The sequence below is a fragment of the Maylandia zebra genome, linkage group LG20 (genome assembly GCF_041146795.1).
Source record: "Maylandia zebra isolate NMK-2024a linkage group LG20, Mzebra_GT3a, whole genome shotgun sequence".
In the NCBI taxonomy this organism is placed as follows: Eukaryota; Metazoa; Chordata; class Actinopteri; order Cichliformes; family Cichlidae; genus Maylandia; species Maylandia zebra.
In genome coordinates, this window is record NC_135186.1 from 35,739,606 (window position 1) to 35,754,675 (window position 15,070).

At 40.1% G+C, this 15,070-nt stretch overlaps 1 protein-coding gene and 1 long non-coding RNA gene across 6 annotated transcripts in view; one reads left to right on the forward strand and one right to left on the reverse strand.

Annotated features, from left to right (window-relative positions):
- LOC101479993 (extracellular sulfatase Sulf-2) overlaps positions 1-15,070 on the reverse strand; it is a 114,281-nt gene that overhangs the window by 68,206 nt on the left and 31,005 nt on the right. For all 5 annotated transcript variants that reach the window (XM_076878438.1, XM_076878436.1, XM_076878437.1 and 2 more), the window contains exon 3: positions 5,923-5,980. The gene's annotated coding sequence lies outside the window, so the exon portion shown is untranslated. The remainder of the gene's footprint in view (positions 1-5,922; positions 5,981-15,070) is intronic.
- On the forward strand, positions 12,713-13,543 carry LOC143414265 (uncharacterized). The gene is made up of 3 exons (XR_013094784.1): positions 12,713-12,918; positions 13,234-13,322; positions 13,437-13,543. It is a non-coding gene; the product is annotated as an uncharacterized LOC143414265 (long non-coding RNA).

Sequence of the window (15,070 nt, forward strand, 5' to 3'; positions counted from 1 at the left end):
ATTTTTTGTTTGTTTGTTTTTAAATAGAGACATTCACTTAATTTAAATATTTTCCTTTTCTTTATAGATCGAGAAGATCATATTTTTATAACTCTTTTTGAACAGTTTTATGTTTGGACATTGCTTTAATTCCATATTCAGTTTGTTCCATAGTTTCACTCCTTGAACAGAAACACAAAAGCCTTTTCTTGTAGTACGTACCTTCATTGTTTTGAAGTTACAAAAACCCCTTAAATTATAACTTCCTTCTTTCAAAAAAAAAAACATACTCTGAATATTACCTGGCAGTTCTTTATTTTTTGCTTTGAATAGAATTTGTGCTGTTTGGAATTTCACTATATCGTCAATTTTCAATATTTCAGACTGCAAAAATAGTGAGTTTGTATGTTCCCTATAACCTGCATTGTGGATGATTCGAATTGCTTTTTTTTGAAGAGTAAAAAGTGAATGTAATGTGGTTTTATAGTTATTGCCCCAGACCTCTGCACAATAGCTTAAGTATGGTGAAACCAGTGAACAGTAGAGAATATGAAGTGATGTTCTGTCGAATACCTGTTTTGCCTTGTTTAGTACTGCAATGCTTCGTGATACTTTGGAATGAATATATCTTACGTGAGCTCTCCAGTTAAGTTTTTCATCTATTATTACCCCCAGAAATTTATTTTCACTGACTCTTTCAATATCAACACCATTTATTTGAATCTTTGCATTTGTATTTAAACTACTATTTCCAAATAACATAAGTTTAGATTTATTCAAATTTAATGATAATTTGTTTTTATCAAGCCAGAACTTCACTTTACTTATTTCATATCCTCCAATAAATTCTGCAGATCATCACCAGAGCAAAAAATGTTTGTATCGTCAGCAAAGAGAACCATTTTTAATACTTTGGACACTTTACAGATGTCGTTAATGTACAAGTTGAAGAATTTTGGACCCAAAACTGACCCTTGGGGTACACCACAAGCAATGTCCATACATAAGGAGCAACCACCATTTATTTTCACAAACTGCTTTCTGTCACTTAAATAACTCCGGACCCAATCTAAAACTACCCCTCTGACACCATAACGTTCCAGTTTTCTTATTAATATATCATGATCTATAGTGTCAAATGCCTTTGTCAAGTCTATGAATAACCCAGCCACATATTGCTTTTTGTCTATGGAATTTGTGATGTATTCTATTGAATCTAATAGTGCCGATGATGTTGATCTGCTTGATCTGAATCCGTACTGACTCTCAGTGAGTAGTTTATGTTTATCTATAAATTTTTCCAGTCTGTTTTTAAACAGTTTTTCAAGAACTTTTGAGAATTGAGGTAGTAAAGAGACAGGCCTGTAGTTTGTGAAATGGTGTTTGTTTCCAGATTTGTATAGAGGTATAACTTTTGCTATTTTCATTCTGTCTGGAAATCGACCAGTTTGAAATGATAAATTACAGATGTATGTAAATGGTTTTATAATAGCCTCAATGACTCTTTTAACCACTATCATATCAATATCATTACAATCCAAAGATTTGTGATTTTTACATTTTTTGACAATTTCAAGAACTTCATTTTCATCAACGGCTGTGAGAAACATAGAATATGGATTTCTGTCAATCCGTGTATCGGGTTTTTCCTGTGCTTTCCCAGGATGAGTGATTGTTCTTGCTAAATTTGGTCCAGCAGTTACAAAGAATTGATCAAGTCCTAATTATGATGAGTTACAACAACTAAAGATGAACTGAAGTAATGAGAAATGGATGATTTAGAGTGAAGCTGAAAGGCTCAGACAGTGCAGAGATTCATTAACTGCTGACATCTGCATGGCTTTTAATTAGAAACGTGTTTTAATGTGAAAAAGTTCAGCTGTAAATGCCTCTGGAGGGTCGCCCTGACCACGCGTCAACCTCCAGTGATGTTCTGCCATTTTTATTCTGCTCCAGGCTCTCTGATGTTTACCTTCTCCTCCAGTTTGAAGCCCACGGTGACACTGCAAAAGTTAAAATGTTCCTCATTCATCTTTTTCTGGTTTGACCTGATACCCGCGGCGTGGCTTGAGTATCATCCAGTATGAAGCAGTGATCCGATACCAGTCTACCAATCAATAATCTCTATCCCTCACTGTGGGGATGATTTGGGAATAGTTCTTTATGTCTAAGCAAGTGTCAGGCTCAGTTTAAACAGGGCGGCTAACTCAGTTAGGATCATTACTCATTGCTTATAAATCATTTGGTTGTAATGTCTGACATGTTTCATGGATACACACCTGGTGGGTCTGATTAGGGCTGGGTTTTGATGATCAATTTATTGATTAAAATCGATTCTGACTTGGATAACGTGATATCAGTTCATTAAAATCCTGAATTTTTTAATATATATTTTGCCAGAAATGCCAGAATCTCAGGTTAAAGCTCACAAAATTTCAACAACCATCAAACAGCTAAAGCAGTAACTGAGAGCAGGAACACGGATTCTGCACAAAGACGTAAACACAAAGCTCGACCCGCCGACGCATCAGGATCAATGAAATGTCGCCTTTCTCACCGACGGCATGGACACAGTCGGGGCTGAAAGCCGACAGCTCGCTGATTCTGATGTTTCGGCGAGTCGAGCTTTGTGTCAGTGATGTGTGGATCGATCCTGAAATATCGATTCTTCCGATACCAGTCATTTATGTTCTAGAATCGATTCTCACATTAAAATATCGATATTTTAATAATTTTGGGTTAAATTGTAGTTTATCATTAACACAGTGGAAAGAAACTATAACATTCGAATTGTCTACATTGGAAGGAACTACTTCCTCTTCCGCCTTCCATAGTCATGTGTGAAATACAGCTGTATAACTGTGTCGCAGCCCCTTTGCGTGCGCACTCACAACAATAGCTGAGTGTAATTGGAGTCATGTGCTCACGTATTTTGCATCCACAAACAGCCAAGACGTGGTTTGCGATACATGTGGTAAGACAGTGAGGTGTTGTGGCAACACCACTGACCTTGTCAAACACCTCAGAGTAAACCATATCACAGAATATAACGAGCGTATGTTGAGGCGAACTGAAGAGGAGTAGTGGACAGGGACAGGTGCTGCTAGGGCGAGACAGACGTCTTCCACGGAGTCCTTTAGTGCTGCAGGCAGGCAACATGCTCAAATAGTGCACAACTTCATTTTTTTTTTAATTTCTATATGATGAACTCTGCATTATTAAGTGATAAGAACAAGTAACCTGATGTCCTGTAATCATTATGATGCTATAATTTGAGATACAATAAAAGATTAAAGATTTTGTACAAAGTATCGGTATCGGATCAGTATCGTCGATATACCACCCTGAATTTTACTTGGTATTGGATCGGAAAGGAAATCAGTGGTATCGCACATCACTACTTTGTGTTCACGCCCTTTTTGCTCTAGATTCAAAAGCTGCAGGTTTTATCTCTCTCCAAACAATATTGACTGAACCGGCAGCAAAAGAAGATCCAAACTGCGCTTCACATAAACATCGTCATGAATTCACTCTGACTTTTGCTGTTTTGCTTCCACCAGGATAAAATCACACTTCATGCACAGCTCTCTCTCTCTCTGTACTTCAAGGACAGTTTCCCGTCTAAAAATCTGTTTTCTTCATTATTCGTTTGTTTGTTGTGCACAAGTCTACTGCTGTTTACAGCCTGTCGGCCGCTGTTTTTTTCCTTTTACTTACTTCCAAAAAGAAAACCTAATTTCTGCCGTTCAATACTGAACAAAATTAAAATTTTTACAGTTGTGCAAAATTGCAAAACTCTCAGCTGTGTCTGTAATCAAACCTCTGTAACTTTGCTCTGCTTCACCTCAGCAGCATCAGGTCATGTTCATGTGTTGATTAATGGTTTTCCTTCGTTTTTGATCGACTGCAGAATATTTGTATAAAATCTCAGGCCAGGAAAATCTCCTTCATGTTTTTCTGTTTCATCCTCAGCTACTTTGACACAAAGGCCTCTGCTGTGATGTTTACACCGTTGATAAAGTCTCACAAGTGTCAGCTTTCTTTTTATAAATATAAAAATATGGAAATGTACTGATGCATGATCAGAATTATAATATTTCTGACTGTCTGAGGCAAAAATTTCCCCGATTCAAATCGAATCGAAACGATTCTAGAAATCAGTGACGATACCCATCCTTAGGTCCGATGGGTTCACCATCATTATCATTGTAACTGTCGTTACTTTTGTTGTAACTAATTATTTATTATTTTTCCTATTATTTCTGTCAGCCCTAATCAGTGCTAACAGCTGACCTGATTGGCCTCCCTGGACTTGTTTGGGGTGTAACAACAAGAACAATATTAATATTTACATTTATAACAAGCTGCAATAAACATACTTATTCTTCTTTACTTAAGTTAAGTTACTGTGTTGTGTTGCAGGTAGTGCCGATGTGGGACAGTTTTCCAGTTTCATTGTACTGTTGTGCTATGTATGACTGTGCAATGACAATAAAGTTATCTTATCTGTCCTTTTTCCTACTTTTCGGGGGGGGGGGGGGCTATTTGCTATCTGCATAAACTTCACTTGCCGTGTCAGCAGCACGTTACGTTGCCGCTATGTCGACTATCCGGTCCAGCTTCGGTGGACTGATATGTGATCCAAACATCGGGCTGGCGTCTTTAACGTCTAACTCTGCAAACTTTTTGAATAATTCACTTGTTTTTCATGTTGTGAACCTTTTTTTAAATTTCAGTTTTGCTTTAATTTTGAGATTTTTTTTTTAATCTTCCAACAACAGGTTTGCTTTCTGCTGTTTAACCTGCTTTACGCCTTCACTTGATTCCTCTCTCCAGCTAATCATGACATCTTAGGCAGCGAGGCTCTCTTGCCCAAACCAGATGGAGTACTTCCAGTAGTGAGACCACGTTTGTCGCAGACCATCTCCTGCTGTGAGCTTCCTGCCAGCAAGAAAAACTCTGGCAAATGCCCAGACCTGCTTCTTCCAACGTTTTAAGACGCTCGTATGAAAACAGAGAGTGCCGGCTTCAGGGCATCTCTATACATGCTAATAAAGATTTGAGTTTTGCACTAAAGATGGATAATATAGCTTTGATAAAACAGCAGAAACATTAAAAAAAACAACTTTGGGAGCAGAGGAAGGTAAAGAAGAAGAATGGGAGTGTTTCCAGCTTTGCAGGGACGGAGCCACTGAGGCGCCTCAGAAACAAGATCCACCGAGAGAGAGTAATGGCATGCTGCAGCCTACTGGGCCTCTGGCATCATTTGGCAGAGCGTGTGAGTGTGTGTGTGTGTGTGAGAGTGTGTGTGTGTGTGTGTGTGTGTGTGTGTGTGTGTGTGTGTGTGTGTGTGTGTGTGTGTGTGTGTGTCTCCCGCAGTCAGCCTTGTTGCCAGCAGCGGGCTGAACTAATCAGTTAGCGGGTTAGCTGCAGCGCGGCTTGACCTTTTGACCTCTGGCTGCTCTGACAGACGTATTAAAACATGAAAACCAGCAGAGCACTGAAACATCCAGAGACTCGCACGTCGCCGGCACACAACAGCGCATCACAACGCCGCCGGCCACGTAAAAGCTTTTTCAAATAAAATGCACCCAAATGTAACCATGGTTACAGATGAGAAACACGCACGGCTCAGTTATTTGTTGGTTCTCGTGATGGATGCTGCGTCTGACCAGCTGTAGCAGCCTGGCCGCAGGAGGCACACGGTGACGAATTCATCACACACCAAGAACTAATTGGTCCTGAGTGCGTCTGACTGCACAGCGGCACATATGTCTTTGTGAGGACCAACCTTGGACGTGAGGACGTTTTCGGTCCTCACTCACTTTGGGGCGGAGCTTCAAAGGACCGTTTGAGGGTTCTGGTTACAGTTACTCATTTAGTTTGGCCCGTGTGAAAGGCTGGTGAAGGCGCACAATGTGTATGTGTATGTGCGCGTGTTACCTTGTTCTGATGCTGTAGAGTGTGGCAAGTGTTTGACAGCGCTGGGCTCAGCAGGGACCTGAAACAGACACACACATTAGATTAAACACACGCAAACAAACGACGTGACGCCATCACGGGAAACATCACTGATGTGTTTGAAAGTCCTGCCAGCGGTCCCCAGAGGCGCCGGTGCTCATTCCAGCAGACAGTTATCAAGGAGGACATTTTCTAAATGCCTGCGAGACATCTTGTGCATGCTGATTGTACGTAACGTCAAAAATGAACCGTAAGTGTGCACAGGCTTGATTTTTACAAGCAAGGGAAAAACAGATTACGAATAAAAGATGAAGAAATCGTGAAGATTAAACAGATAAACAAGTCTTAGTTTGGATATTTTGTAATGAGTTTGTAGATTTCCCACAGCTGATGGTAACAGCAGGCTGTCGGTTTGGAGAAGCCAATTCAGGAATACTGGTACAGAAGCTAAACAAAGTCCTGCTGTGAACAAGTCAGCAGCAATGTGGATTTTACACATGCATCCATCTTTTCAGTTCAGGGTCGTGTTTGCAGCATGTTTACAGAAATTGGAATGTGACTCTACTCGTGTGGACAAAACGAGCGTCCCCAAGAGTGTGAAGGCGTTTTTGAGACAACATGGTGTTTTAGTGTCAGGGGTACAATTAGGTTATGGTTGGGTTTAGGGCTGAGGGTTAGGGTCAGGCAGTCAGTTTTTAGGGTTAGGTGTTAGGTAAAGCATTACATCAATTAGATGTCCCCACGGAGATATAAAAACAGGACTGTGTGTGTGTGTTATTAGGCAAGAAGCAGTTAAACTGTGGGAGGATGTCAGGCCACCAGGAGAGAATCTATGCAGACATGGATTCAAACCCAGGACCTTCTTGCTGGGAGGAGACAGGTTTATCCCACCTACAAAGATCATCTGTTTAAACGTTCGCTATAACTGAGCATTTTTTAAATACAAGAAACCGAATGTAAGGGTTGCTCTTCCACTGCTGCCTTGATCGGTTACTTAATTTTATTCAGTGAACACATGAGCAGCATCAAAGTTGAGTAAGGCCACGCCCACACGTACACCGGGATTTTTGAAAACGCAGATTTTTCTGAGCGTTTGCGCCTTTCGTCCACAGGTAAACGCCGTTTTCACTGACAACTGAGATTTTTGAAAACGTCTTTTTTGCGTTTACGTGTGTACGAGGAAAAAGGAGATTTAGTCACGCCACATCAAAGGTGTACGCCTTTTCTGATGTCACGTTTTGGGCCACGTTGTTGGTTACATGAGATGAATTTCTACAATGGAGACAAAATACTGCTGCTGCTAATCTATCTGCCAACGGCGTCGTCGGTTTTGAATAAATTAAATTTTAGAAAATTAAATTTATGCATGCTATATGTGTTTTATTGATTCCTAAGTTGTGAGTCTACACCAGCCAAAATACTGTTTTTAGTTATTAACATTTGAAACGATGAAGGCATCGGAGTAAGTAAGTAAGTAACACAAAATGAGCTGCCATCCCAGAAAAACACAACTTTTTCATTAGTATTTAACCTTTTCAGCGGCACAAAACCCTGTTTAGTCTTTCCCTCCCAGGATTCGAGACTTCTGATTGGCCAACCTTTCTACACAGTTAGGATTTGGCATGTTCTCGACAGTGTTTGACTTTGTTTTTGGCGTTAACATGTGGACGGAGATATTTTTCAAAACTGCACGTGTGGACGGGATTTAAAAAAACAAAACAAAAAACAAAAACGGAAACTCCGTGTTTTCAAAAACACCCGTGTACGTGTGGATGTAGCCAAACAGGCAGAGCTCCTCTCTTCCATGAGGCAGCCTCCAGACGCCGTCCTGCCAAAGTCTGATGGCGTTTAAAGAGCGTAACGTTAGAACTGTCTGGGGAAGGTGAGGGAGTGAAAATATTCTACTGAAGTCCATGTCAGTGCTGACCACATGCACAGCAGCACTCTGGTTGGCGTCTTATTCTACGAGTATGCAGGAGACTTCCACAGCCTCAGAGTTTGAAAGAGAATTTGATGTTTGCTCTGAGGACAAGTTTGAAGTGCAGCAATGGCGCAACGTAAAAGTACTTCAAACAGCACTGCAGAGTTATTGTAAGGATGCTTTCATTTGATTTGATTTTATGGTACTTCAGTGGTGACCTGTCCTGGGTGTACCCCGCCTCTCGCCCTGTGGTGGGTGGGGTAGACTCCTCTCTGACTCTGGTTGGATGATAAAGGAGTAATAAAGAAATTAAAAATGCGCAGTAAGAGTAACGTTGTTGCTCTGACTTTATACCTCCATGACATCAGCTGTTTGTGAGGCTGCAGATCATGAAAAATGAACTCTGTGTGTGTTTTTGTATTGAAGTACCCGTCAGATTTAATTAGTCGTTGACTCTGTTCTGGATCATTCTGGTCCTCTTTAAACCCGGGGTCAGTGTTTTCATTGTGCTGGACTTGGTTGTGTTGTGTTGAGCTACAGTTGAGATTTTTGTGCAGGCACTGACAGAGATCATCATGATTCAAAACTTAACAGGTTATTATCTCCACTTATTGACTCCAGCTTGTGAGAAAATAACACAAAACTATTATCGACTTCATATTTCGGTGGCAGAAACCGACTTCCACAGTCAGGTCGTGCAGTCTGCAGAAAACTGGAAGCACTCATCTTTGGCAAATCATTTTCTAAACTATAAAACAATAGAGACATAAAACTGTGGGCTCATGTTGCTGTCCACACATTTTATTACAATAAATCTGGCTGGGCCACCATCTCTCCTTTCAAGTACAGCGATGACTGATAACTCCATTAACTTTTCCCTTATTGTAACAGCCAGATCTCACAGCGATACGACTGTAATCTCATTAAATACAGAATAAAAAGTATTATTTGGGTCATATTGCAGCAATAGTTCTGAATTTGACACATAATCAGTAGTTTCAAAGAAAATGTAACCTGCGTGACCTCAAATGAAACTTCACGAGCTTTCGTGTCGATCACTTTGAGAGACGGGGCCAGTCTGGGATCCTTTCGTGTGCTTTCAGCTCGTTTGTCTGCACAGACACATTTGATTGTTTGATCCTGTTTCCACTCTCAGATGCGTAAATCTCCGATGACAGGAAACACTTGTCGTCTTCGTGTTCTCGCTTGTTTAAAACCTGTGAACTGTGATCAGCGTGCAGCCCGAGGCACCCGAATGTTTGCATGTCGCACAAACCAAAATAGACTCAGAGTTTCATTAGAGCTCAGCTGCAAAACAACCTGGCTGGGATCAACGGGGGGCACCGGGAGGGGGCTCGGTCCCCATGTAGATGCTTTGTGTTTTTCTGCGAAAGGCCACTTTTCTTTGTTGAAACTGCATCCCCGGCAGAGTCATTATGAAGCAAATTAGCTCGGCGAGTGGAAGTTTCATTTTTCTTTCAGGGTTCAAACGGAAAACCACAAACACATTTAGACTGAGCTCAAACCAACAGAGGGCTTTGGTGAAGATGAAGAGATTTTCAAGCACCCGAGCACACCGTGTGACTCTTTACAAAAATAAAAAGCAACCCTCTTGACCCTGGAGGTCCCTCAGTCCTCTAAAACAGCGGTCTCCAACCTTTTTTGCGCCACGGACCGGTTTATGCCCGACAATATTTTCACGGACCGGCCTTTAAGGTGTCGCGGATAAATACAACAAAATAAAACTAGTACCGGTACCGAAAAAAGAAGATTTATTCGTAATTTATTCGTTGGGGTAGCTGTAGCTCAGGTGGCAGAGCAGGTCGGCCACTAATCAGAAGGTCGGTGGTTTGATCCCAGGCTGCCTCCTGGCTGCATGCCAAATATCCTTGGGCAACATACTAACCCCGTGTTTGCCTACTGGTGGTGGTCAGAGGGCCCGGTGGCGCCAGTGACGCCTCTGTCAGTGCGCCCCAGGGCGGCTGTGGCTACAATGTAGCTGCCATCACCAGTGGCTGGATGACTGGATGTAGTGTAAAGCGCTATACAAATGCAGGCCATTTACCACTTTTACCATAACACGTGAAAACAGAGTTAACGCTGAAAACCGATAAAAACCCTGAAAACTATACATTTCACACCTGAGCCTCAACTCTCGCGGCCCGGTACCAAACGACTCACGGACCGGTCCGAGGCCCGGGGGTTGGGGACCGCTGCTCTAAAACAAAACCACGTTAATCACATTGTATTTTATGACAAGCTGTCAGAGGCATTAAAACCAGGATATATCCACAGACTGTATATAAAAGATGGACACAATCACTGTGACATCACTCGCTGGTTTTGGTTTGTTCTTAGAGCACAAAATATGTGAGCAGTGTATGAATGTGCACTATTTACCAGACCTAAAGCCAACGATGTCCAAAACATATATAATAGAAGATTCCTCTACTTACATTTGTTAAGGTGCATTATCAGGAGAAAAAGAAATGAGGAAAATATTAAAATTACTCTAAAGCTTTTAAATTAACATTCTGAGAAGTCTTATTCCTTTTCTTTTTGTATAGTGACTAAGTAATTCACAGATAATGACCCAGTGCTTCGAAATAAAATGTTAGAAATAAAACATACTATAGCGATGTAAAGCAATAGAATACAACATAAAACATGAAGTTAGTGTGGAGATACAGAAATTATTTTACTGCTACAATATAACCTGCACTATTAATTGCATTAATAATATACCCTACAGCCTTGATATTGCATTAAAGATGTTTATTAAAGCTATAGCCACCACGTTAACCTTTTTATTCCAGGTGCAGCTATGATTATTTTATACACATTGCATGTTTGTGCTCATTCAGAGTTGATGCTCAGTCTATTAAAGAAGGTTTTAAGCTTTGTGAAGCGCTATGTCGTCACAATCTATTGTGTAGGTGACTTGGAGCACAGAAGGATGAACAGCATACACGCTTACAACACACATATAATCCAGAAGCCTGCCAGGCAGGAGGCCCGAAATTCATTTAGCTTCTAACTGCATTTCAGTTTGCTTAGTAACAGATGACAGAAGACCAGTTAAGAAAAGGACAAGCCCTCAGAGACCATCTAGGCTTGAAATCTATTGCCATGTATGGAAGGTGTTATAGAAAGAGGAACTTCTGTGTCTGTTTTTAGCCATTTAGGATGTACAATTTACTGTAATCGATGTATTTGATCTGTAATCGACGCAAGAAGGGGCGTAAACCCTGATGTTATAAAATCATTTTCAAGTGTGTTCTTAGCAGGAGACGTGTGCTGATGTGATGCTGCAGACTCCTGCGTGTGTTTTAATAAACTCATCGTTTGATCCCAGATAGCAAGGAGACATTGAACAGATGTTGATTTTCCATCTGAACCATCAGAATCGTCAGGATTGGTTTTGTGTTGACATTTCAATGTTGAAACAACATTGAAATGCTGATGAAACCTGACACTGACATTGAAATAACATTGATTCACTGTTGTTCTGTCATCGTTGATTGTTGATCTATTTATAGTTGACAAGGTGACAACAATCACGTTGAAAAACCATCGATTTATGGTTGAGCGGGAAATTAAAGCTGCTACCACTTGGACTATTCCGCAGCACCCCTATCACATTGGTACATCCCTCCAGGTAACCATTGTCTTGTACAGTAGAGCGGGACATTAGATTTACTCTCAGCGGAATTGACCGGAGAAGGCATCAGTTCATGCACTGCACTGGCCTGCACCAGTATAAGTATAGTATAAGGTAAGAATGAATGACTTTTGTTCTATTCGTTATTTCCACGGTTGCATTTGAATAACAGTAAAAAAAAAAAAAAAAACTTGTTAATGTAAAGTTTCGGATAAAATGTGGGAGCCCGAAATTGTGTCTACTTTCATCTTACAATCCGGCAACAAGTAAATTGCACTGCAAACAAAGTCTATCAACAAAGAAAACATTTTCGTTTCATACTTTTCCGTTATATTCCCTTACAAAGCTAGCTTTAACGCTTCGAGGGTTCCTTTGTTCTTGCCGTCGCCTTGGCGCTTGACCCAGACTTTCGCTCTGTAGTTGCTTTTTAGCATAGTACTACAAAAAATTGTAAATCTGTGATATATGATTGATAAACGTAAAGGTAACTGTATAAATGTGTTCAATGACTTTGTTACTTTTAATGATTGGAGAGCACCCGCTTCGATTCGCACTCAATTCAAACTTTACGCTGCACGCTCACCTAACTTTACGCTGCACGCTCACCTAACTTGCGTTTGCACCTTTTGTCCACACGTAAACTGCGTTTAGCATTTACGTGTGGACGAGGAAGACGGAGAAAACGCAGCGTCAAAGGTGTGCGCCTATTTTGACGCCACACTGTGCGCCAAGTTTTTGTCTCGGTGCCATGAATTCCTACAATGGCAGACTTAGACAAAATACTGTTAATTTTATTATCTTCAGTGTTTAAATGCTTACATATACGGGTTTGCTTGTAATTGTTGCCTATATACATTTTAAGCTATTATTTATTATTTAGTTCAATCAATAGATCAAGTTTTGTAGTGACTATGAAATATATTGTAAATATCTGTTTCCTGTTTATCCTAGACAGGGCAAAAAAGGACTCCAAATTAAAAAAAAGATAAAAATGAAAGACTGGTGCATTGTGCAGTTTAGCACTGGTGGTACAGAAATAGTCCCTAGATCATGGATAAATGGGGAGAAATTGTCATGGCCTCCATATCCTCCGTGAGACACATTCAGGATCCATGACGCAGTAAAGAGGAGAGTTCATCCTGGTGCAACATGGCTCACCTATGCACCAGTCCGACTTCTAAGCCATGGTGGGTATCATCTGGATTGGTGTTGTATAAATGTAACAATAACAAGTTTTTCGTGTCCTAATTTATGTCTGGCCATACATTGTGTTTGTACTTCCAGACACATTTCACGAAGCAGAACGCAGTCTTCAGAAATATCTAAGTGAACACTGTGATATGTCTGACCTTCAGTCCGAAGCTGAAACTCAGACCAGTCATAAAAGAAAGCACAAGTAAAACTTTTTTTATTTCACAAACATATCTTTGATTGCTAAGAATTTATGATCTTGTCTTTTATACATATCTGTGGTGCTTGCATACTGCAATATCACCACATAATATAGTCCAAAAAGTGGAAGCTTGTAAACTTTTTATAAATGCAAAGCCGTGTACACTTGTGCACTTCAAAAATCCCTTGTATACTGTGCCTTCTTGCACATCTCCGTTTCCTGTGTGTGTTGTTATAAATCAAACTGTAACTTTAGGAAAAAATATTCCAAAAGCACATTTGTAATTACTTATGACCGTTTTCAACTTTTTTTCTTTAGACCAAATCCCCTGTACACATATAGTGACTCAGAGGATGAGCAGCCCACAAAGAAATGGTTTCCCCAGGCCCCTCGAGTGAAAATACCAGGTAATAAAATACTGTCTAGTGTCTTTGTACATATCTGTGTGTGACACAAGGAAACGTTTGACAAGTTGTCTGTATTCTTAAATGCTTAAAAAAAAAATTATCTTTTTCTGTCAGACCTGACGAGAGCTGTTAACGAACTCCGTGAGGAGGTCAGAGCCATCCGCAATACCGGCTGCAATGAATCGGTAGATGCTGGGGTACTGCCTCTGGATTTGCCCTTGCACAACACTGAGGAGCTAAACAATGCAGAGCCAGCTCTTCAATCACAAGAGGCAAATAAGGCAATGGTAAGTATAGAAAGGTTATGTACACTTTGTAACTATAAAGTGTAATAGCTGTCAGATGTGATTTAAATACATAACAACGGCCTGTTGATTAAACATACAAGCACTTGCATACACATTTAAGACATGAGACACGCTAATTCCATCTCTTAAAACGTGTCTATAGGTGAGACGCTTTGCCTTGATTGGAGCCTGACGCAGCAGTTAGGGGCAAACTCTATGTCCGAGTTTGTCTTTGCACAAGCAGTGCAGAAATGGCTCCGATACGCCCCAGATCGTTTGGGTGGTGCAGGACGCACATCATGCAAAAAATTACAAACTTCTGTGAATCATATAAACGTAAATAGGAAACTGTCTTTTAATAAAGTATTTAGCAAACGAAACATGCCTATTGACCTTTTTTTGTTTATTTTTTTTCTCTGTTACATCACATGCAATGCTTTCTTATTTTAGGATATTGACATGATACATTGTGAGACATTTGGTTTTTTTTATAAAGGGTGTCCAGTTTAAGGAATAAGTACAATTATGTGTTTAGGTGGTTGAAGTACTGATGGAAACATGCAGTAGTTTAGTATTGGTTAAAATACCTATAAAGAAAGGTAGATTTCCAGTCATGATTTAACTGTTTTAATAAAAAGCAACTGTGCGAAAGAGGTGGAAAATCAACACCATAGCTCAACAGTGTTTCAATATCAGAATCTGACATTGTTTCAATGTCAGCAGTATTAGAAAATATAACGTTGAATCAACGTCAGGTTTCAACATTGATTCAACATCAAAACCTGACGTTGTTTCAATGTTAAAAAAGGGTGCAAGAGTGACGTTAGGTCAACGTCACACTTCAACGTTGATTCAATGACACAGCCTGATATTGACTCAACATTGTTTCAATGTTTCCTTGCTATCTGGGATTGCATCTCCTGGGCCCCTGTTGGTTTGTTTCATTGCTCAACATTTTCGAACTCGTGACATTAGTTAAAAGTTTGACTGTATAAAAACGTCTTCTTTTATAAGCCAGAAACATGACACCCAAATCTCTGAGACTGATATTCTGCCTAATTTCTGAAGAAACAATAATCATAGTTTGTTTTAAATCAATATTTAAAGGATTTAAAGGAAGGTGTCAGTGAACTATTGCTTGATTTTTGTCATTCGATCACTAAAACGAAACATTTTAGAAAACTCAGAAGCTGAAACAACCGTGTAACTGAACCTCATTAGCATAGAGATAATAAGAAATTGCTAACATAACACAAATACATCTAAAAATATGGCCAATGGGGAGAAGCCAAAAGAGAAGTGGACCCAAAATAGACCTCTGAGGTACACCACGAGGCACAACTGTTCTTTCAGACATCACTCGATTACATACATATGGATATTATTGATCACAGTATCGGTATCAAGGCAGAGATCCACCATCATGACACTGATGTACAAGTGGTAAGAAAGAAGAAGCCA